Source organism: Notechis scutatus, chromosome 7, assembly GCF_049901735.1.
Source record: "Notechis scutatus isolate UNSWTSFEM ecotype Mainland chromosome 7, rNotScu1.2, whole genome shotgun sequence".
Lineage (NCBI taxonomy): Eukaryota > Metazoa > Chordata > Lepidosauria > Squamata > Elapidae > Notechis > Notechis scutatus.
Genome location: NC_142015.1, coordinates 6,304,163 through 6,328,074, shown reverse-complemented (window position 1 = coordinate 6,328,074; position 23,912 = coordinate 6,304,163).

Below are 23,912 nucleotides of genomic sequence, written 5' to 3'. Positions count from 1 at the left end.
TGATCCACCTATGTTAAAACACTTGGTTGTTTCTTAGTATGCTGGGTTTTTTTTTCCAATACCTTAAGGGGCGTGCATAAGTGTACCATCGTGCCTCCCGTCCCTGTCCTATTGTCCCCACTTATTTGTATCTATTTCCTGTATTCTTACTCATGTTTATACTTATACCTATTATCTTGTAAGCGATTGACAAATAAAATAAAATAAAAAAATAAACTAAATAAATACAAGACCATGCTTCAATTAATGCACCCCACCATTGGCACATTGTGGGAGTGTTCATCCCTCAAGGAAGTATGCATAAAAGGGATCTTTTATCATTTTATGATGTAGCAGGATTTTCTGAATATAATATTATTGACCCAATGGTTATATGTAATATACACAGGGGTGTGACTAGTAGATATTTTCAGCCAGGTTAAATTAGTCCAGACCACAATTTAAATACGTCTGGTGAAATCATCTACAATTATAGTGCAGAAGGACCTAGATAATTAATGCCTTGCTCCAAATTCTATCCTCGAGGGAAAACACACGCACACATTCTCATAGTGTTCCAAAAAGTACATATCCCAAAGTACCCTGTGTCAAAATGATGAAGTGAAAAGAGACCAATTGTATCAGCAGCGAGATGGTCTGCTTCTTATATTATCTCTATTGTATTGTTCTTGTGGCATAAAAGGCTTTCCAGATCCTGGTTTGACTGATGTGGTGGTGTGGAATTTTTATAAACATGCCAGCTACTCCATAAAGATATTTATTACTTTTGAAATGAAAGCCATTTATCGGCTTTGATGTGTTTGCTTTCCCAAACGTTCCTTCGGCGCTTTCACTGTATTGGATGTGGGACTTGACACAAGAAAAGAAATAAAAGGTACAGGATTGCAAAAGCAATAGAAAATGGACAAAGAGTACAGGGAGGTGGAAGAAGGGAGCAAACCAGTTCACACCATAGATGGAGAGGATTGTCCTTCCTACAACTAGCAGCCATATTTATGTAATATTTGAAGACTGTTACCATCGCCAAGTCTTCTTCTGAAGGCTAAATATTTCCAGTAACTTCATTTTCCTTTCATTGGATTTAGTTCCTAATTCCAGGGATGGGCTGCTACATGTGATGACCCAGGGTATCTCAGAAATATAACAAAATCCAAAACGTAACTAAAAGTCCTTTAATGCCTTCAACTTGGCTTTGCTGTTTAATTGTTCACAGTGGAGGAGTAAACTATTTTCAAAATAACATTTCAAAGGCAAGAAACACAGTTCACATTCAAAGAGCCGATAACGAAGCAAAAACCAAAAACAAACCACATTGAATAAAGTTCCTCGACAGACCAGGATAGATAATTGCCAAGTTCAGGAAGATAACCAGGGACAGTCCGTCGGAAGAACGCCAACCAAGATAAACCTTCTTTAGGAATAAAACACTAAATTGTCTCCAGCGTCTGTTAGCACGCAGGTCCAAACTCTTATGCAACCTCACACCTGCAACCCATGAAGGGGATCATGGCCCTCTCCTCCCAAGTAGACCACGTTTTACCCTGATCCTCACCTCCCTGCATGCCCTAGGATGGATGGGGAATGGGCCTGGGTCCTCCTCTGACTGCTCAGAGTCAGTCTCCACCAGGGACATGACACTACAGGTTTGGGAGAACCCGCAGCTAACATTATGGCCAGTTTGGAGAACTGCCAAATCCCAACCCTGGCTGGGCCCCTCCCTCCCAGGAGTTTCCACGCGGCCCATTTTGGATGCGAGGTAAGTGCACGGCCCACACGGAGGCTCAGGGAGGGGGGAAAACAGGCCTGCAGAGGGCCTCCAGAGCCCGGGGGAGAAAGTTTTCACCCTTCCAAAGGCTTGAGGAAAGCCTCTGGGGCCTGGGGAAGGCGAAAACACCACACCCACCCACCCACCCCGGTTGTGGTGGAGGAAGCCAAATAGGCCACACCCACCATGGCCACGCCCACCCAGCGACCGGGCAGAGAACCCGTTGCTGAAATTTTGGAAGCCCACCCCTGCCTACTTCCCTAATCATCCTGGTGAACTTTCCATGAATCTGTTTCGGTTTGTGAACTCTTTTGATTCCCAGACCCAAACACATATTCCAAGACAGATCTGAACAAAGCAGAATCAAATGGAAACGTGATGTCCCAGGATTGGAAAACCATGTTTAGACAGATAAGATGCGCAACCACATCCTAAGAGGTCTGTAAGGGGGGCGTGCATAAGTGCACCATCGTGCCTCCCGTCCCTGTCCTATTGTCCCCATTTATTCGTAGCTATTTCCTGTATTCTTACTCATGTTTATACTTATACCTATTATCTTGTAAGCGATTGACAAATCAAATCAATCAATCAATCAATCAATCAATCATTGGATGCCTCATATTCAGTTTGCAATCAAGATCATCTTCACAAAAGCTGTTACCAAAGGAGAGCGTTTGATTTCTGTTAGGTGACTTTTAACCAGCCCTTCTTTCCAACTATTGCAATGGATTTTATTTTTGTCTTTTAAAATATCTGGCTGTTTCACTGTTCCATCCAAATCTGATAAGCATCCTTTCCATCCCCTAATCTAGTCATTAATAATTTGTTTTATATATTAAAACAACCTAGAAAAATAGAGGGTCAAAGCAGTTTCCTGCAGCACAATAGTCAGGACTTCACTTCAGTAGATACTTTGCACCACCTAGCATGCTGCTGAGGATAAGGTGTGTGTGTGTGTGTGTGTGTGTGTGTGTGTGTGTGTGTGTAATACAACTCATCTGGAGGGCATGGCATTGGGAAACACTATCCTTTAACATATTTTGGGAGGATAGAAAGCATGATAGACCAGGTAGTGGCTCAGCAGTAGGACACACATTTGCCATTGTAAATGCTTTCAGATTCACTCTTTGGAAAACAAAGTTGAGAAGGTCTGTATCGAAAATATTCAGTTACATCTGGAGTTGTATAAATGCTTATAATTTAAGCAGAACTTTAGGAAACTGTCATTATGGAATAATATCATCTACCAGTGACTGGCAATGATTTCCTGGAGTTTTTGGCAGCGAGCTGTTTCCAATATTATCTGAAAACAGCAAGGATGGAAGCTGGGATATCAAGACGTTTTGTCCAAGTTACTTACGTGGATCCTAGGGACTGGGGGATTAGTACTGGAGGTTCTGGGACAAATCTCGATGGGCATTATAGTCCATAAGTGTTATTGATTCATTTATGGACCATAAGACATCTCTTTATTCCCTTTTTTTTGTTAGAAGGTTCAGGCGGGTGCATATTTACATAACAAAACCGGATTAAAAATATGGAATTATACGGTGATGGATTGTCAAAACCATATGTGGGTTCATCTTATGCTGCTACTGTACAAGGTATGTCCTTGGTCTTATGTTCTTGGTTTAAGAATGGTGGGACTTGCTTTGTATCAATTACTGAGTGTGATGCTACCCTGTTTCCCCGAAAATACGACCTACCCTGAAAGTAAGTCCTAGCTTGATTTTTACACATGCTCCCAATATAAGCCCTATTCCCAAAATAAGCCCTAATTAAGATCCCGCCCACTCCAGAGTGCATGAGTAAAAATTAAGCTAGGGTGGGGATGGCAGGGGAGATGGAGCTGCCCTACTACTTACCTTTGGGCAGTTGTAGCCAGGCCTCGCACACCCCAACACCTGCCTTGCTGGCCCATTTCTTCTGCAGCAGGCAAGGCTGGCAAGGCTTTCCTGAAGGCCTCTGTAGCTGATAACAAAGCTCTGGATTGATCCAGAGGTCTGTTATTGGCTGCAAAGGCCTTCAGGAAAGCCTTGCCAGCCACAGAAGTTCCTGAAGGCCTCTGACAGCGAAAAGGAGGCTGGGAGGGACAGGCACAAGACCTGGTACCTTTTTTGGTGGCAAAAAAATATAAGACAGGGTTTAATTTTGGAGAAACATGGTAGTTCACCTCCTCGTGGTGCACCCTGGATAACATGGTAGTGTGAACCAAATTACTAGCAACAATTGGCAGCCAGACTACATTAGCAGTTAACGACAGTTGGCAGCCATCAGATATCTTTGTAGAACCCTTGGCTCTCTAAATACATAGCAATGGATATCAAGTTCTCAGCCTAACAGGACATATTGAGGCCAGTTTCCAAAGAGGCTTAGAAACCACAACTGCAGCATGTGGAAGGAGGGTCTGCTTTCCAGCATTGTTCAACTCTGAACAGGATCCGTACCCAAGATGGTGTCTGCCAGGAAGTGAGGTCTTGTTTCTACACCTCAGTGTGACTGTGGTGCTCTGACAAAATATCCATCACATGGTTGTCTGAATGCCTAGCAAGAGCTTACACCGGCCCAATGTCTGTTTTTTTTTTCCAACATAGACCACCCTGTTCTTGAATGGCTGGGTGGACTGGACATTGACATTGGAACCACTGTAAGTCCAGTGGTGGGAATCAAATTTTTTTTACTACCAGTTCTGTGGCCGTGGCTTGGTGGGAGTGGCAGGGGAAAGATACTGTAAAATCTCCAGTTAGAGGTGACATTTGCCGGTTCTCCAAACTACTCAAAATTTCCACTACTGTTTCTCCAGAACTGCTCAGAACCTGCTGAATGCCACCTCTGTGTAAGTCCATGTATTTGCCATACGCTCAATCTATATATATATATAAAGGCAAAATACCACTCACGCATCATCAAAAAATCTCCAGAACCGTAAAGCCTACAAACTTGACATTTGGCACATATGTTTCTCTTGGCTTCTAGGTGCTCACTAAGAAAGGAGTTTTCAAAATGACCATCAGAGCATTAGTATTTCCTATATTATTATTATTAACACGCTCTGATGCTAAGGAGTTCTTCTCCCCCTCCCCACCTGAAAAGAAATCTGCTCCAAATGCAAAACACAAGCAGAGGAGAGGAGTTTCAGTTTCAGTCTTAGTTTCACGGCAGCAAACAGCTTTAGTACAGAACAGTTGAGCTAAGCCACGTCCAGGCTCCTTGCTGTCTCCTTCTTGCTCGCACAGCAAATACTGTTTCACTTTCCAAGCAGCCCTCAACTCTCACACACACTGACAGGACACTAGCCAGATGAATACCGATGGATGCTGGTAGGCAGAGGCAGAATTTTTTCCCCCTTTATTTTCTTCCCCAAAAATTAAGCCTGACCACATAGTTTCATAGCGAAGCATGGGTATCGAGCTAGTAAATAAATAAAACTGGATGCCTATGGGACATCAAGTGGGTTATGGAAAACTATCAGAACTGTGCAGAACATTGTAGATTGCTTCTCCGATGTCCCGCATAGAATCTACTGGAGCTGATAGCACCTCATCTGGAAACCCTGCAGAGGCAAAAGAGGAAATCTGGAGGCCTGAAGAGAAGAAAGGAATGTCAGTAAATACTTTGTTGTCCGTGACACACTAAAGAAAATATTCTTCTTCCCTGTGACACAGAAATAGCAGCTCCTTTGCCCTCTGGATGGGAGGGGTGGAAAAGGTGGAGGGAAGCAAACTGTATTAATCTTCTGGCTCTTTGTGGTTCCGTTCAGCAGAAAAAAAACAACCATTTCTCTTTCGCTTGCTGGCCTCGCTGCCCATTTCCTTTCCATGAATCACAAAACCCACTTCTCCTGCTGGGGCAGCTCAAGTTGTCAGAGAAGAGGGCACACTTGTTTGAAACGGTGTGAGCTGCCTGTGAAAGTCATTTCATGCCCCAGAAATAAAATGTTTACCAAGGACAGGATTCATCAGAATCCAGCATGGTTAGCCACCACTGTTTATGTTCAGAAACGGCATATTCAGAAATCACCAAGGCCAAGAACAACAGAAAGTGAAGAGTTAGAGACTTGATTTCTTCTGCATCGATGTTCATAATCTGTTTTTTGGGGGGTGGGTGGGGGAGCCATCTGGAAAACGATTTCAGTATCACAGAGAGATGACTGTTGACTAAAGACAAAAGAGCTTTTGCCAGGTGAAACCCTTCAGATACTGTAGCTGAGGGATGCCCAGCACTCCAATGATAACAGATAATCAGAGTTGGAAGGGACCTTGTAGATCTTCTAGTCCAAGCCCCCGCCCAAGCGGGAGACCCTACACCATTTCTGACAAATGGCAGTCCAATCTCTTCTTGAAAGTCTCAAGTGATGGCGCTCCCACAACTTCTGAAGGCAACTTCTGTTCCATGGGTTGATTGTTCTCACTGTCAGAAAGTTTCTCCTTATTTCCAGGTTGAAAAATCTCTCCTTGTTCAGTTTCCATCCATTATTCCTTGTCTGGCCTTCGGGTGCTTTGGAGAATAGCTTGACCCCCTCCTCCTGTCTTTGGCAGCCCCACAAATATTGGAAGCCTGCTCTCATGTCTCCCCATTCAATCTAATGTTGAAGAAGCCTTGATTAAGACATGAAAAATAGGACAACTGCACACACTGTTGCTTTTAACAAAGTAAACAAACTTGGCTGTCCTTTCAATTATTCTTTTCATTTATTATAAATTAATAAATTATATTATTCATTGGATTTCCATACCGATACTCCTGTCAGGCACAAATATTCAGGATCGCATGTTAAATTCTAGTTCAGGAGATTTATTGCTCACGCCCATACACAAGAATCAAGTCAACTAATAGTAACAATAATTTAGCACTAGATAAGAATCAATGGAATTTGGGGGGGAGAGGTGGACTTAGATCGCTTGTAGCAACTTAATGATTCCAGACTGACAGCTCTCTTAACTCTGCCCTTAGGCTCTGCCTCTTCCTCTCCAACAACTCTATCTTTCCCCCAAGAGATCTGCAGAGATCTCCCCCCAACCCCAATCCTATCCTAAGAATAAGTACTGAGTTAGAAGTTGAATCTCATTCAGTGGTTGTTCTTCCATAATATAGCCTAGTGTATTCCTCTCCTTGTCAATCCAGAGACTTTCCTGGGCTGGCACTACATGATTCGGGATGACCAAGTTGTCTGGCTGGCAGCTGTGGTTTTATTCTTCCTAGCTTCCACAGAGAAGGCTGGAGGAGATGGAGTGACCATTAAGCACATGATGCAGACATAGCCTGCTAAAGTTCAGCAACAAGTGAGGATTTTAGCATCCTGGATCTTTGACACATTGCCCAAGTTGACCATGCCTAGCCCTTCAGATGTTTCATTCATTCATTCATTCATTCATTCATTCATTCATTCATTTAGCATATGGCAAATACGTGGACTTATAGTGGTTCAAATGTTAATGTCCAGTCCACCCAGCCATTCAAGGATCAGGGTGGTTTAGGTTGAAAAAAAATCAAGACATTGAGTTGGTGTAGGTTTCAGAAAGGCTACTTCTTGTAACCTTAAACACCGTGACCAATGAGCCAGATTCTTGATTAAAGTGCATCCTACTCAAAAGATAGCAGATGATGGGTCCTAAACACTAGAGTGTACAATCTAGGTAGGTTATTTCTCAGTCCAAAACAATTTAGAAGAAAGTTTTGTAAATCACTAACTGCAGGCTCTTGTGTTATCAGTTGAAAAGTCCTAGCACTTCGCAGAAAGGCCAATAGGAAGAGAAAGAGGATTCTGCCCTAACAAACTTTGAGAAATAATTGACTTTTTGATGGGAAATAATTCAGTTGCTGGAGTTCTTAAAACTGCGTTCCTTTCTTCTCAACAAAACTTGTTAAAGAAACTTTGTCACTAAGATAAATAGAAAAAACGATTGAGGGCTGGGGTGGAAGTTGAAGAACCTGTCTCAACCTGTGGCTCCAGAAATACATGTGCCACCTCAAATCCTCAAACACAGGCCAGATACCTCTAAATTGCTGGAAAATTATAATATTTTTTGTGACGAAAGGAGGAAGTAATAAAATACGTGTCATAATCTTAACTGGATTATAGAGATATAATGTAATGTAATGGGAACTAAATTTGATCTTAAATTGTCCCTGTTTTCCTTCTCCTGGTCCTGTCCACATTTTGCATTCTCATAGCACACAACTCAAAGGTGGAGTGACGTTCTCGGTCTCAAACACTTGGTTCACTTCTGGTTGTACCTAGCCATAGTCCCATGTGATGACTTAGTAACCACTTCCTACAACCATCCCCTTTAACCACTTCTTACAACGACTTCCCTCAACCACTTCCTACAACTACTTCCTACAACCCCATGTAGGAAGTACTCCTTACCCAACATTTATGGGGAGGGTTCTAATAAACCAAACGAGTTTCCTAAGAATTTTATCCATCACGACCAACGGCGACTTATTCTGGATTTTAGGGTTGTAACTCCTGGGCTGTTTTGGAATTCTTCAGCTTGAAGGATATCTTTAGCCATACAAAAATACTTCCTGCATTTTCCTGTGGCCTGGGTGCAGGTTGTAATTTAGGTGTGTTAGTATTTATGGCCCATGAACAAAGCTATTTAAAGCCTTGCCAAATATGAACTGCTCTTTAGCAGAGACAAACATAGTCTAGGGAAAGGTGCAGCCAATAACCTTTGGGATGGTTCTCTATCTTTTGGTCTGTGTTTGAGGATGAAATTGGTCCAGGATGGGTGAAAACAGAAGCAGGGTCAAATACCAGACAGAGGTCAAAAGTGCTGCTGTCTCATTAGGAAGTATCAGTGGAGGGTGCTTTCTTTTCTTATAGCAAGGCATCCATAATCTTGGTTCAGCCTTTTACTAGTGTTGGAAGAAACATCCAGGTCCAGGTCCAAGCCAGGAGAAAGACACTGGAGACAAAATGGAGGCTGGAATCTAATTGGAAAGATGGTTTAATGATGAAGGAGAATTGCTGGGTTCTGGGCAGATGACCACATGGGGTTGAGAGTGGGGGTGTTTTATACCCTCTCTTGGGCTTTGTACTTGAGCTTCCTGTTCCTGTGCAAAAATATGTATTCTATTGGCTGTTGTCAGGCTCCCATGGTGCCATGTAGGGGTCATAGCTGGCTCTATAGGCAAAGTACAAATCCTAAGTTTGGTGGAAGTTTCTGAGGGTGATGCAATAACTCCTATTGTAGTTTAATGGCTTTGCCCTGTTTTGGCTCTTGGGTGAGGGCTAATCTGCCTTTGTTCAGACTTTGCTGCATTTCTAAAAGCTGCCCCAGCTCAGTATCTGCTTGGGGGCAGGGAGTGGAGATCTGAGTTTCTGTCTCCCTTAAGATTTTGTATTTCTCTTTTAGGGGAAATATTTTATCCTTTTTTTTTTTAATATTCCTCAAAACATTTCCTTCTTCTAGGAGGGGTGTGTGTGCTAACTTTCTATACTAGTGTTGGAAGAAAAATCCTTCTGGGTTCAGTTCCAAGTGGGGAAAAAGACACTGGAAACATGGAGACTGTTTGGAAAGATGGTTTAATGGTGGACAACAGAACCACATGGCCTGGAGCCCCAGAGTGAAAAGGAAGGATGATGACATGCTTCAGGGTAAAGGAAGAGATCAAGAAAAGGGCTGATATGCTGAGAATGCCTGGGTTTTATAATCTTTGTTGGGATTTGAATTGGAGCTTGTATTCTGATTGGTTGTCAGACTCCCATGGGGCCATGCAGGGGCAACTCTGTAGGCTGTCCTGAGTTCTAGGCTTGGTTTAGCCTTGCTGGATGATGCACTGAAAGGGCTTTGGGCAATTGCTATAGTTTTACCTGGAGATCTTTGTTATGTAAAGTATTCTGGCCCAGGCCTTAATGGCCCACCCATTAACAAAGTTGGGGATGAGCTTCTGCTTCTGAGGTGAGTTTCTGCTCTTGAGTTTCTACTCTTTTTAGGGGAAATATTCTGCCTTTTAAATATTTCCTAGGATATTTCAATTTTCTAGGAGACAGGTGGGTGCTAACTTTCTACATTAGTAAACAGAATAAAACCAGAAAGCAATTGGTTAGAGTCTTGATTAACAAAGCTTTCCATCTAAATGCCCTCCAAATGCCCTTTCCATCTAAATGCCCTTCTAGGGTGGAAATTCTGGGAGCAGAAATCTCAGCACCCTTGGAGGGCATCAACTTAAGAAAGGGTGCTTTCACTGTTGGGGAACAGGTGACTTGACTATTCATGGCAAGTTTATTTTAAAAAGTGAGACTACTTTTGCTAGGCATAATACCAGAAAAATACGATAAAGGAAAGTGCATTTGATATTGCATGTTTTAACAGCAGCAAGAATTGTATTTGCACAACCTTGGAAAAGCAAGGAAACTCCTACAGAAGAAGATATAACTTAAAAAAAATATTAGACTGTGCAGAAATGGATAGATAAAAGAAAAAGAAGACACATAATATTTTCAAACTTGGGGCTTGTTTTATCAATGGTTGGGATAAAAGGGATAGAAATTAGGAACTTAAGAAGTGTTACTATGTAAACGAACTGACCCAGTCAGTACGCTGTTCATTAAGCATATATTGTATGTAAAGAGAAAGCAAATAAAAAAATATTTTAAACAAAGAAAGATGAGGCTGTTTTAAAGCATGTTTTTAAAAATCCTGTGCATTGAAAGAGTGCAGAGAAGAGCAACAAAGATGATTTGGAGGCTGGTTGCAGGAGCAGAGTATGCGTAGTCTAACAAAGACTAGGGGTGACATCACTGTTAGATCGGGTAGATCGGTCCCATTGAGACGCGAGACCAAAGTGAACAGTCAGCTCTTTATTGAATATACAGTTCTTTACAAGAAGTAACAGATGGAAAATTATCAAGAAGAGATGCAAGCAGAATTAAGGAAAAATGATTTAGTGTCTCCTTGCTCCACTGATTAATTGTTCCCACTATCAGGAAATTTCTCCTTAGTTCTAGATTGGATCTCTCCTTGATAGGTTTCCATCTGTTCTTTCTGGTCCAGTCTGTTGTTTTCTTGCCTTTTATCTTTGTTTTCCTTCCTTTAAATCAGTTTATTCTATTTTTTTTCTCCTTTTGATAGTTGTGAGCTGCCCATATTTGTTGGGAATCAGGAGGCATCTAATTTTAATTAATTAATTAACCCATCAGTGCTATACACAGTTGCAGGCTATGGATAGAAAGCTAATAACGTGGGATTGGTGGTATGGGATTTAGACTCTCAGTTCCAGCTTGCTGTGCAGACTGTTCAATGTGTTCTCATGGGAAGGTTTTGTGGACCATTTCAACAGCCAGAATTGTCATCTGTAGACACCATTAACACATTGCTCCCCCAGTTATGGACATCCCAGTTAAAGATATTTTGTTTAATTATTAAATCTTGCAAAAAAAAAAAATCTGCTTGAAATGGTGCAGGTGAGAAAAACCAAAATCTTGTAAGATTTTTTCTTCTTCTTCTTGAAGGTCTCAACTGATGAAGCTCCCACAACTTCCGAGGGCAAGCTGTTCCATTGGTTGATAGTTCTCACTGTCAGCAAGTTTCTCCTTGTTTCCAGATGAAATCTCTCCTTGTTCAGTTTCCATCCATTATTCCTTGTCTGGTCTACAGGAGCTTTAGAAAATAGCTTGACCCCTTCCTCCCTGTGGCAGCCCCTCAAATATTGGAAGACCGCTATCCTGTCTCCCCTGGTCCAAGCCCAGTTCCTGCAACCGTTCATTGTATGTTTTAGCCTCCAGTCCCCTCATCATCCTAGTTGCTCTTCTCTGTACTTTTTCTAGAGTCTCAACGATGGTGACCAAAACTGGATGCAGTACTCTGGGTGTGGTCTTACTAAGGCTTTATAGAGTGGTATTAGTACTTCCCTTGATCTTGACTGTATCCCTCTGTTAATACAATTTAGGATTATTTCATAACCTTCTGAACCTCAGGGCCATTTTTAGAAAACGATTTCTTATTAAATGCAATAATAACTATGAAGGCAAGCCAGGGATATCTCCTGTAGTACCTACACAGACCACCAGTGGTCCCCACAGATTTATATTGGCAGGGATAGAGTTGAGATGAGAAGGAAGACTGGCCTTCATCCATATCATCTCTTCAAGCCCTGATGGACCATGACAGTGGTGGGATTCAAACATTTTTACTACTGGCTCTGTGGGCGGGGCTTGGTGGGTGTGGCATGGGAAGGATACTGCAAAATCCCCATTCCCTCCCTACCCCACTAACCTGCTTTCCAGCTCCGTTCTCCTGTGCAGGGCAACAAAAGAAGACCCAGGTGATCAGCAGGGACTCAATGGGAAGCAGAGAATAGATGAGGCGGGGCCAGTCAAAGGTGGTATTTGCCAGTTCTCCGAACTACTCAAAATTTCCGCTACTCGTTCTCCAGAACTGGTCAGAACCTGCTGAATACCACCTCTGGACCATGAGTCATGCTCTGAGCACACACACACACAGCGTTCAAAAAACAGCCATTTGAAACTCAACTGCTTATTTTCTTGGGCAGCCCCAGTAAGTAGAACAGCTGAGGCACGGGAAATCAGTTGTGCCGCATGAATCAGATGAGCCAGAAAGAAGGAAAAGAAGGAAATATAGGAATAGGATAGGGTGGGGTGGGTGGGTGGGGCCAGCTGACGGTCGGAACTATCAGTTTGCTAGAACTGGTCTGAACTGGCAGAAAGGTTCTTTATTCTATTCTATTCAGCCTTCTCTTGAGCCACCCAGATGCGGTGTTAGTTACCTTGAGGGGATTTTACTAGAACTTCACTTTCTTAATCTGAGCAAATTCTTTCATACCGTTCTGAACATCCTAATTAAATGCTTTCGGATCCTCCCTGTCCAAAGTTGGACCCAGCATGCCAAAAATGAAAACTGTAGAAGCTTCCTCATGCTTCCCCAGTGGAGCATGGGGAAGTTGTAGGGCGGTGGTGCTATTCAAATTTTTTTTTTTTATTACCGGTTCTGTGGGTGTGGCTTGGTAGGCGTGGCAGGGGAAGGATACTGTAAAAATCTCCAGTCAGAGGCGGTATTTGCTGGTTCTCTGAACTACTCAAAATTTTCACTTCCGGTTCTCCAGAACTGGTCAGAACCTGCTGAATACCATCTCTGTTGTAGGGGCTTAATCACTGGAAGTTTTTAAGAAGAGACTGGACAGCCACATGTCTGAAATGGTATAGAGTCTTCTGCTTGAGCAGGGGCTGGACTAGAAGACCTCCAAGGCAGGGGTGGGATTCTACCAGTTTGCACCTATTCGCTAGAACTGGTTGTTAACATTCTAAGCAGTTCAGAGAACTGGTTGTTAGAAGAAAATACAGGCCTAATCCTGTAAGGAAGGCAGGAAGGAAACATTCTGGTGTTGCTTACAGAAACTGCCTCTCCGTTAACCCTTATCACATTCTTAGCAGGACTACACTTCCTGTCTCAGGAACTTCTCTAGAGTTTTTTTCCCCTCCTTTGCTGGTACTTTACTTGTGTGGAGTGACCATTCAAAGTTACAATGGTACTAAAAAAAGTGACTTATGACCATTTTTCACGCTTACGACTGTTGCAGCATCCCCACAGTCACAAGAGGCCAGGCGAGGAGATGCGTGCCTTGATGTGAGTGATATTGAGTTGGCCACGCCCAGCCAGTCACATGACCATCAAGCCACGCCCACCAACTAAGCCACGCCCACCAGAACCGGTTGTTAAAAAAAATTGAATCCCAGCCCTGCTCCAAGGTCCCTTCCAGCTCTATTCTGATTGATTGATTGAAGTCTAATGGAGACTAGAAGCAACAGCAGTAGTGGTCCAAGGGGTAATTATGGAGGCTCGTCCATTACAAGAAAAAAGAACCAACCCACTAAGGGCCTTAAACCAGGATTTATAAAACCTTCCAATCTAGAAAACTACTAAGTTACAACCGATATCTAACAGATCAACCACAGAGGAACCTCAGAAATCATGGAACTCTCCAGATTATAGGTCAAGTCCATAAAATTCCTGGTTTTTTGGGCCAACTTCCTTAGGCACTCTAAAATGGGCGCAGGATGATGGTCTCAGGGGCAGCCACCGGAGCTTCCAGCTGGCACTGAAACACACAGGCTAATCTTCTCTAGCAGCAGAGACAGGATGCTTGGTTAAGCTCAAACTGCTGGATTCAAGCCAAGGAAACATCTGGCCAAATTAGAATCAATCATAAAGAACAACCCAGACTGGATGGATCCCAAAGCTGAAGGGAGGGAGGAGGGAAGGAATAGGGAGAGGAAAGCAGGGAAAGAGAAAGAACTGCCTCATCCCAAGACTCTGTGGGGTCAGAAAGGCCAAAATATAATTCTTGCTGTCATGTGGAATGTGTGCTTTGCAGGCACAGATGGGGTTTACCTGCAGCCAACCAAACCCTTTTAATTAAAAGAAGCAATGGTGGCTTCCATAGATAGTCGACAACCAAGCACACACATGGCATAGTTATTGCCTGCTTTGCTAATGTTACAAGAAAGAACTTTTATTTGAAAGGATTGAGTTTGAACCCTAAAATCCAGTGTGGTTTTTTTTTTTTTTATTGTTCACCTCTCCTTAATCCATGCTGTAAGGATCCCCAGGAAGGATCTGGGGGGGGACACCAGAAACCATTAGTTACCTCCTTTGCAAATCCACAAGATTTCTCAACAAATGAAAGATGAAATATGCTGCAAGCTTTACAATCAAAACTTTGATAGCCATGGTGGCACAGTGGTTAAAATGCAGTATTGCAGCTAGCTCTGCCCACCGCCAGCAGTTCGATCCTGACTGGCTCAAGGTTGACTCAGCCTTCCATCCTTCCAAGGTGGGTAAAATGAGGACCCAGATTGTTGGGGGCAAGATGCTGACTCTGTAAAACTGCTAAGACAGAGAGGACTGTAAAGCACCGTTGAAGCGGTATATAAGTCTAAGAGCTGTTGCTATTGCCCTCCCTCCCTCCCTCCCTTCCTTCTTTCCTTGCTGTGGTGGCACAGTGGTTAGAATGCAGTACTGCAGGCCAACTCTGTCCACTGTCTGGAGTTCAATCCTTAGTAGCTCAAGGTTGACTCAGCCTTCCACCCTTCCAAGGTGGGTAAAATGAGGAGCCATATTGTTGAGGCCAATGGGCTGGCTCTGTAAACCGCTTAGGGAGGGCTTTAAAGCACTGTGAAGCAGTATATAAGTCTAAGTGCTGTTGCTGTTGTTATTTTTGACTGGTCACAGAATGAAACTTGAAAAATTGCCATTACAAGAAAAAAGAAATTTTGGTGTTCAACCAAAAGCATCATCTTGTTAATGGGTTGGAAACCATTGAGATGGTGGTGAAGGAGGAATAGAGGTCTTAAAAGAGGCTGTTGGTTGGGCCTCTGTAAATGGAGTGAACAAAAAGGCAACCGTTATAGGAAGACAGAGTGTTTATCCATTCAGAATGTTTGTTTGACTTTGCCTGGAAGTTGTCAATCAAGCTCTGGGTTCATTGGTTGGCAAAGCCAGTTTATTAGATTGCTGACCCTGTTTAAATGATATACTCCAAAAATGATTACTGATGTGCCATCAAGGCATTGTCCACTCTTAGACACAGTGGTGGGATTCATTTTTTACTACCGGTTTTGTGAGCGTGGCTTGGTGGGCATGGTGTGACTTGGTGAACGTGGCAGGGGAAGGATGTTGCAAAATCCCCATTCCTTCCCCACCCCACTAACCTGCTTTCCAGCCCCGTTCCCTCCGTGCAGGGCAACCAAAGAAGACCCAGCCGATCAGCTGGGACTCAATGGGAGGCAGAGAATAGATGGGGTTGGTGGGGCCAGTCAGAGGTGGGATTTGCCGGTTCTTTGAACTACTCAAAATTTCCGCTACCAGTTCTCCAGAACTGGTCAGAACCTGCTGAATACCACCTCTGATTGGTAGGTATAGACACATCACAGCATTTGAAGATCTTTTCAAAGGTCTTCATGGCTGCTCTACCTTCAGTTGGAATCGCAAAGGAGCAAAGGAGTCGCAAAGGAGAAAGTGTGATTCACAAGCTAGATATCTGAAACACTCCAGGTCTGATGATAGAATCAGACCCCCTCTGAAGATGCTGCTGAGTTACCAATAGGCCCCTAGTTTGAGATGTTCTTCTAGGATTTATGATGACTATAGAATGGCTGAAAGGCTGTACATTATACAAGGAGACTAGGAGGCATGAAACCTGTCAGTGACCCAACAAGAATGTAGTCATGACTGGGAGGTTGCATGAGGGAAGACACATGTCTTTATCACTTAATAAAGTTGCCTTCGGCTGATCTCAAAAGGCTAAACAGATTGAACTTGTATATAACCAATATGGGGAGCTATTAAATAATCCAACAGCTATAGGCAAAAACCTACAATTCTGCTTTGTTTCTAAGGCAATAACATGGAATTCCCCATGGACTCACAAGAAGTCAAGCTCTTTTCTTCTTTTCTTTTCTTTTTTCCTTTCCTTTAGTTTCCTTTCCTTTCCCTTTCTCTTTCTTTCTTTCTTTCTTTCTTTCTTTCTTTCTTTCTTTCTTTCTTTCTTTCTTTCTTTCTTTCTTTCTTTCTCTCTCCTTCCTTCCTTTCTTTCCTTTCCTTTCCTTTCCTTTCCTTTTCCTTTTCCTTTCTTTTTTCCTTTTCCTTTCTTTTTGTTTCCTTTCTCTCCTTTCCTTTTCTTCCTTCCTTCCTTCCTTCCTTCCTTCCTTCCTTCCTTCCTTCCTTCCTTCCTTCCTTCCTTCCTTCCTTCCTTCCTTCCTTCCTTTCCTTTCCTTTCCTTTCCTTTCCCTTTCTTTTCTTTTTTGTCCACACTATACTAGCCCAAGGTTTACAAAGTTAAGGCATGAAATAAGGACCTCTGATGCATATAACTCGAACAACAAAACTATTTAAAAATGTGCATAACCATAAGAGTAAATAGAGTAAAAAAGTAAATAGAGTTTACAACAGAGAAACTAGACAAACTCTTGTCATTTTCTCATTCTCATTTTTCGCGTCTCACTCTCGATTAAACTTAAGGCTCCTGTGGCAGAGCATGGTCCAGGCCCATAAAACCATGACAAATTTATTAAACCTATTTGGAGGCCAATTACTGCTTCCTTGTATGAGTCACTGATCCAATCAGATCACCTTTCCATTAGGATGCTTGCCTAGAACTCAGACTAATAGAGGCAACATCTGTCCTCCCTCAGTGATCGATTCCCACACTCGAAGGAATCTGAGGAATCTGCTCTTTAATAGCTTTGAATATTTCTCTTTTGTTGCCTAATCTCAGCTCTCTAACCCAGGAGTATCAAACTCAAGGCCCACGGGCCAGATTTGGCCTGCAGGGTGCTAAGATCTGGCCTATGGGGCTGCCCTGGAAATAGGGGAGGACCGACCTGCAGTGCCTCTGCCAGCCAAAATGGGCTTCCAATCTCCGTTTTCGGCTGGGACGGCTTCCTGCAACCCTCTCCAGTGAAAACGCAGCTCAGAGGCCCTCCTGAGTGGTGTTTTCACTGGAGAGGGTTACAGGAGGCCGTCCCAACCGAAAACGGAGATTGGGAACCTGTTTTCACTGGTAGAACACTCGGGACGCCACAGGCACCCCTGACATTAGTGACATCAAGCTGGCCATGCCCCCCCCAGCCACACCTCCCTGCCCCCCGAGGTCAGATAACAGATAATCAGAGTTGGAAGGGACCTTGTAGATCATCTAGTCCAACCCCCTGCCCAAGCGGGAGACCCTACACCATTTCTGACAGATGGAGTCTAATCTCTTCTTGAAAGTCTCAAGTGATGTCGCTCCCACAACTTTCGAGGGCAACTTCTGTTCCATGGGTTGATTGTTCTCACTGTCAGAAAGTTTCTCCTTATTTCCAAGTTGAAAAATCTCTCCTTGTTCAGTTTCCATCCATTATTCCTTGTCTGGCCTTCGGGTGCATTGGAGAATAGCTTGACCCCCTCCTGTCTGTGGCAGCCCCTGAAATATTGGAAGACTGCTATCCTGTCTCCCCGGTCCTTCTCTTCCCTAGACTAGCCAGACCCAGGTCAAACACAACCCTGATATAGCCCTCAATAAAATCGAGTTTGACACCCCTGCTCTAACCCAATATGTCGGACGTAGAATAATAGTGCTATTGGAAAGGACCTTGGAGGTCTTCTGGTCCAAAGTTGGACTCCAAACCCCTACTTAAGCAGAAGACCCTATACTAGTCCAGACAAATGGCTGTCCGATCTCTTCTTGAAAATCTCAACTCCCGGAGGCAAGCTATTCCACTGATCAATTGTTCTTGCTGTCAGGAAATTTCTCCTTGGTTCTAAATTGGATCTCTCTTTAATGATTTTCCACCCATTACTTCTTATCCTGCTTTCAGATCTTTTGAAGAATAGGTTCACCCCTTCTCTTCTCTATGAGAGACCCTCAAGAACTAGAAGACTGCTATGTTCTCAGCCATAGTCCTTGTCCTTGCTTTGTTTCACATATAAGGTAAAAGTTCCCCTCACACATCTGTGCTAGTCATTCCCGGCTCTAGGGGGCGCTGCTCATCTCCGTTACAAAGCCGAAGAGCCAGCGTTGTCCGAAGACGTCTCCGTGGTCATGTGGCCAGCACTTCCAAAAGTGCACGGAAGGCTGTTCCCTTCCCACCAAAGAGGCCCCTATTTTTCTACTTGCATTTTTAACATGCTTTCGAACTGCTAGGGTGGCAGAAGCTGGGACAAGTAACGGGAGCTCACTCCATTACGTGGCGCTAGGGATTCGAACTGCCGAACTGCCAATCTTTCTGATCAACAAGCTCAGCGTCTTAGCCACTGAGCCACCGCATGTATGTTTCACATATACAGGAGTCTATAAAATACCTGCAGGTATTTTTTTTTTAAAGAATCTGCTGTCTGAAATACTACTGGGTTGCAGGCAGGAGACTTTAATCAAGAGGAAGTCTGACTCCAAAAATGAGGCCCAGGTAAGAAAGATATAATATTTGCTTTTGCAGAGCAGAGCAAACAGAGGAGACATACTTGGACTATGTTCTTCATACAGGATGTCCAGTTCTATAAAACAAACAAAGGGGAGTAAATCACTCTTTTATCAGTTACAGGGACATCATTTCTTGTCTTCCAGCTTTTGTTCATGATAAAAAAAACCAACCCCCTCCAATTTAGTCATTTCAATCTCCGATTTTGTGAAGGTGGAGAATCCAAATGCCATGGTCCACATCCTACAGGTCATGCTGTAGCCAGGTTGTGAAAGGTTGGCCTAGATTAGCTGAGAGTTATTTTAAACCTGGAGAGTAAATAAATATCTCCGGAAGATCCAGGGCTAACAAGGAAGGATTCTGAATGACTCAAAACCTGGCTCTACTAAATGGGGAAACATCGCAAGCTTTGTCAATAAATTAATGTAAGTGTCCTAGCAGTACACAATGTGCCTGGGTGGATTAATGAACATTGTCTTCATCCACACTCAGGCAATGGTGTGTGATTCAACTATTACTCTGCCAAATTGAATTCCTATCATTTGTGCCATCATGTGTGAACCCATTTAATTCCATTTATCACAGAAGTGGTAATACCACTTGATATTGCACTAATGAGGCCACTCTTGGAATACTATGTACTGTTCTGGTCACCATGATACCAACAAGATGCTGAGATCCTAGACAGTGGGTGTTGTGGTTCGCCGGCAGCAGGTGCAGACAGCTGAGGTCTCTGACAGCAAGGACTCGGATGAGGGGCCTATGTGTGATGCAGGGATGGGGCCAGGACTAACGGAGAGTGGGGTGCTGCCTTCAGAGGTTGTGGAGTCTGGCAACAGTGATGAAGAGGACCCTGGGGAGCCTATGCTCAGTGCACGTGCGCGCAGGCTGCTCGAAGGAAAGAGCAGCTGAAGCAGCACGGGCAACTCAGGAGTAAGGCTGGAAGGGGATGGCCCCTCCCATAAGGGATAAAAGCCAGCCTTCGGGGTTGGCTTCTTTGCAGGAAGCAAAGAAGTTCTTTATGCTCAGAGTCCTTGTTGAAGCCCTGCTTGATCCGGTTGGTTTTTGAATCTTCTGGCTTGGGATATTTATCTGCAATTAGTCTTTTGTTCTTGGCAGCCTTTCACAACCTTGAAAGGGCTTGCTCTTATATGGGACAATTAATTTTGAATGACTCTTGGTTATGAATGCACAGAATTCACAGCACTGCATTAAAAAGGTTTGCTTTTATACTTACTTTGTGTTTGTTTGATTTGAACAAAGCTTGGGTCAGAACAGTGGGCAACAAAGAAGAGAAAGGCCCTTGGAAGCTAAATTATATGATGGATGGTTGAAGGAGCTAGGTATGTCTAGCCCAGGGGTGTCAAACTCAAGGCCCATGGGGTGCTTAGATCTGGGGCCGCCATGGAAACAGCGAAGGACCAGCCCACAATGCTTCTGCCAGGGAAAACAGAGTTTGGGAGGACTGTGTATGGCCCTCTCAAGCTGCTTTCACTGGCAGAGGGTTGCCATAGCAGCCAAAATGGAGCTCGTGAGGACCGCACATGGCCCTCCTGAGCTCCATTTTCGCTGGCAGAGGGTTGCAGGAAGCTGTTGCAACAGAAAACGGAGTTCGGGAGCCTGTTTTTGCTGGCAGAGGGCTCAAGCCACCATAGGCGCTGCTGACATGAGTGACATCAAGCTGGCCATGCCCACCCTGGTCCCCACCCCTGACATCAAACACAACCCTGATGCATCCCTCAATGAAATCGAGTGTCAGGATTCCGACACTTAACCCCATTTAAATCATGAGTCTCTAGCCAAACTCTAAAAGGATTTACTGGGAGTTAAAAGATGCAGCATTGCCTGGGTGTAGCCAACTCTGAGACACATAATGCATTGTTACCCTTAACCCTGGTTTTCCCCCACCCCTCTGGGTGTATCATAATCCATATTCTCCAATGGGACACATCCATAGCCAAGAGTCATCAATCATGCTCTCCAGTTAGAATTTTGCGCGGCAGAAACTTCAGTCAGCTAGTTACTATCTTTGAAAACATTTATGGAATGCAAGCTGCCCACTGCTTCCCCCTCCCTTTCGGTTGGCAACTCTAAAAAGACCACAGAAATATTTTATGAGTTGACATCGAGTTTGACAGCCCTGGTCTAGCCTATCAAAGAGAAGGATCCAGGCCAGTGGTGGTATTCAAATTTTTTTACTACTGGTTCTGTGGGTGTGGCTTGGTGGGTGTGACTTGGCTTGGTGGGCATGATTTGGTGGGCATGGCAGCAGTGGTGGGATTCAAATTTTTTTACTACTGGTTCTGTGGACGTGGCTTGGGCATGGCATGGCTTGGTGGGTGTGGCTTGGTGGGTGTGGCTTGGTGGGTGTGGCAGGGGAAGGATACTGTAAAATCTCCATTCCCTCTCCACTCCAGGGCGAAGGTTACCACCGGTTCTCCAAACTACTCAAAATTTCCGCTACCAGTTCTCCAGAACTGGTCAGAACCTGCTGAATATCACCTCTGATCCAAGTGGACATGATCACTGCCTTCCGGTACTTGAGGGGCTATCACAGAGAAGAGAGGGTTGGCTTTTTCTCCAAATTAACTGGGGCAGAACAAGAAGTAATGGGTGGAAGCTTGTTAAAAAGCGCTCCAGCTTAGAAGTAAGGAGAAATTTCCTGATGGTAAGAAGAATTAATCAATGGAATATCGAATAGCTTGCCAGAGTGGAGTAGGTGCTCCATTGACAGCCTTCAAGAAGAGATTGGACAATCTGGAATGGTATAAAGTTTCCCACCTTGAGCATGGAATTGGACTAGCAGGTCTCCAAGGTCACTTCCAGCTCCAGGACTCCATGTTCCATGTTCTGAGGTATGTAAAATACAATGATCCATAAATGAACCACACGAACCAAAACAAAAACAAAAAACGAAGATCAACGTTAGTCCAGTTGGGCTCATCTTGTGTATATTCCATATATACAGTAGTGTACATGGGACAGAGAGGGAAGGACCCATGTCAATATACCTTCCATGGGGCAGCAATATGAATTTAACTAAATTATAATCTGGGAATGAAAGGCAATATTTTACTTTCTTTCAGTCTCTCATTTCTGCCAATTCTTTATTCATCCCTTTTGATGAGCAGGAGCAAGATCACACACACACACACACATACAGAGAGAGAGAGACAGACAGACAGACAGACAGACAGACCTGCAGCACAGAATGGGTGATGGAAAAAAACTGCAGTTTTGGAGAACAGACCAGATATCAGCAGAGAGCTTGAGAAAGGAGCAGGAATTCTAGAAACCCATAAAATAATTATTCTGATTGTCATATCTAGGACAGTGGTCCCCAACCAATGGGCTGGGGACCACTGGTGCTCCACAAGAACATTTTGGTGGTCCGCAAAGAAATGTCACCCCCAAAGCACTTCCCCTAAAGCAATTAATCCAGGCTGTGTGGGAACACAAGGCTGCATCACCCACATGGCCTGCAGGAACACAAGGCTTGCATCACTTGCATTGTGAACAACACAAGGTAGTGAGGGCAGAGGGGAAAGGGCAGAGGGGGGGAACTTGCCCCACAAGCCACACGGGCCTCACCTGGCCACTGGGCTGCTTCTTTCTGCTTATTTCTTCTTCTGCTTCTGACTGCACACAAGGAAGGCAGCAGAAGTCTTTCTTTCTCTCCCCCAAACTCTGCCAGAAATGAGTCTTTGGGACCCTGCAAGGCCTCCTTGCTCCAAGACGCTGTGCCGGCACGACAAGTCTCACAAAGACTCATTTCTGGTGGAGTTTGGGGAAGAGAAAGAAATACTTCTGCTGCTTCTGCTACTTTCCTTGCATGAAGCCAAAAGTCTCTCTCTCTCCTCCTGAGAACGGAGCTGCAGATGTTATCCTTTGATCCCAAATATAGAATGATCAATCGGTAGGAAAACGGGGTGGGGAATTTTCCTGCAGACTTTTTTGGGGATTTTCCCAGGGTGTCTGGTCCGCAGGATTTTAAATTATGAGTTTGGTGGTCCTGGAGGTCCAAAAGGTTGGTGACCCCTGTTCTAGGATAGAATGAGTCCAGTTTGAAATTGTTAATATAGACCCACAAATGAATAGTTTGTTAAGCTAAGACCGCTTAATGCAGTGTATTAACTACTGTATCACCATAAAGAGAGAAGAACTGCATGTGAGTATGCAGAAAGAGAAAGAGAGAGAAAGAGAAAGAAAGAAAAAGAAAGGAGAAAAGAGAGAAATAACTTTCAGAAAGAAAAGAAAGAAAGAAAGAAAGAAAGAAAGAAAGAAAGAAAGAAAGAAAGAAAGAAAGAAAGAAAGAAAGATTCTTGCTTAGTGATACAGCTTTAAAAAGTAGAGGAGATGAATGACTTCTCCAAAACTTTTCTTACTCCTGGGAACATTTAATAATGTTTAAGGAGTGTCTATGTGGAAGTGTTCCAGAAATTCCCCCTTTATACCTTTTCATTTGCAGTTTGGGTTGTTCCATGTTCATATTTTTTTTAAATTGTTTTTTCCTGCATTTTCCACACAAAGTAGCCTTTGTGTGACAAACAATATCCTGTCTTGAAACACTCTGCCATGCCCAGAAGGATGACAGGTGTGTAATATATTATTATGTTGTCTTGTGTCACACTGTCACATATACCTCTCCTTATTGCATATATGGCCTTCACATTTAGTCTAAAGGCCAATTTTATGAGCCATGTATGCTCCTTCCTAGCTTTGCCAACCAGAAAAGGGCGCTCAGAGGCCAGCTGGTAGTGAAGCAAGTGTTCAGCACGCTGGGAATCCTGTAGGCGAGATATTGCTTCATTTGAAACTCATATGCACCTATTAAAGCAATTATGATGATAAACAAGATATGTATTAATTTGCTTGAGCGTTTCTGTCTCTTTCCCACTATCTCTGGAGTAATGAACACTTGGTCCTGAGGTCTTATGGACCCAATGCAGTTAAAACAATTTTTTTTAAAAACAGATAACCCCTTTTTTTGGATACCCAGAAAAGTTTCAAGTCAAGACCTCAGCAATCAAGCATTATTTGCCCATTGATGGTCTAATCAAATGCAGGTTAACTCACGGGGATAACAACCAAATAAACCATGGAAAAGGACAACTTTATCCTCTTTCCAGGATTCATTCTTTGGTCCAAGGAAATCCAGTATCTTAAAATAGAGTCCTCACCACTGGAACTCTCCCTGGTTGGAGCAGCTTCTGCAGGTTCTGG